This window comes from Octopus sinensis, linkage group LG12 (assembly GCF_006345805.1).
Source record: "Octopus sinensis linkage group LG12, ASM634580v1, whole genome shotgun sequence".
NCBI classification, from domain to species: domain Eukaryota; kingdom Metazoa; phylum Mollusca; class Cephalopoda; order Octopoda; family Octopodidae; genus Octopus; species Octopus sinensis.
In genome coordinates, this window is record NC_043008.1 from 12,625,162 (window position 1) to 12,627,024 (window position 1,863).

Consider the following 1,863-nt stretch of genomic DNA (forward strand, 5'->3'; position numbering starts at 1 on the left):
AGAACATTGTAGAGAACTTATGTATATATTTATAATATATATGTGCATGTGTGTGTGTTCATACACACATATATCAATATATATATACATATATATACACACACACACACACCCATATATATATATATATATATATATATATATATACCTACACTTTTGCAAACCTACACTCACACACATATATATGTAAATATGTATATATATATATATCTATATATATATGTATGTATGTAAATATGTATATATATACATACATATAAACACACATACATATATATATGTATATATGTGTGTGTATCTATATATGTAAATATGTATATATATGCATACATATATATAACAACACATACATATATGTACTATATGTGTGTATGTATATATGTATGTGTATATATATATATATATATATATATATATATATATATATATATATATATATATATTACAGTCAAACATATGATTTTCACTTCAATTTAAGTCGTACAACATACTAAACTATAGACACAAAGTACAATCTACATAAATGCAAGCACACAGTTTCTTCTCTGTCTCTGTCTCTCTCACATGCACATACACACACATATAATATGTAGAAACTAAGTATTATAATTATTGCCACCAAAATCAGCCATACTAATGAAATTGTGAATATATAATAATCATAAAAATAATGAAAAGAACAATCAAAAATAAAACAAAAAATGACACATGAACACTGATTAAAATAGTTTTTCTTATAATTTTATAGAATCATTATGTGTAGAAACAATGGTTTAGAAGTCTTTAAGGGAAAAGAAGAACAAATGAAATTATGTTAATAACTTTCAATACAATATGGATTGATTAAAATATAATATTTGTAAGGCCCTCCTTCCAGTTACCTGGAAATTCATAAGATGTCCACACACCTCACTTCAAAATGTGCTTCAACTTGAACCACTGACAGAGGAAACAATGAAAGTTTAGAAACAATAATTTAACATCAAACATTTATTCCAATAATAGAATGGAATTTATTGCAAAGAATTAAAACTCACATGTAATTTGGCAAAAAACTTGCATTTTAAAAAAAAAAATTAATTTATTTCGTGTTTATTTTTTCCTTTGATAACCAGCTTTTCATTTATATATACTCATTTTATCAAGCATACATACATACATGCATATATAAAAATACACTTTCATTATTATGTTATTTCATTTATTATAGCAGTCATTACAATAATAATGATTATTATTATTATTTTTAATATTATTGTTAGTTCCTCTCTCATCAGTTTTTTTAACCGATACTTTATATTTATATTCCCCCATAGCTCATGACTTTTACTCAAACTCTTTATGTGGTTGTGTGTCTATATATATATATATATATATATATATATATATATATATATATAATATATGTATGTATGTGTGTATGTATATATATATAGACTAATACATTTATATATATATATATAATATATATATATATATATATATATATATATATATTATATATACTATATGTATATATATATATATATATATATATAATATATATATATACATACACACACAAACTTAGTTTTTGCTCAGTATAACATAGCCAACCCCAGTTATATATCATTACAATGTACTTCCTTTGTACTTATTCTAATTATTATTATTAATATTATTATTATTACTATTATTATAAAGCTATGTTTAATTTGATACCTATTCTAGTAAATATCTCGATATCAGGAAATATACAGTGTCTCCTAGGTATTAGACACAATTTCTTATGATTTACATCAGATATGCATAATAATTAGCTTACATGATTTATTATTACTATTATCATTATTATTTTATCATTATTATTATTATTATTATTAT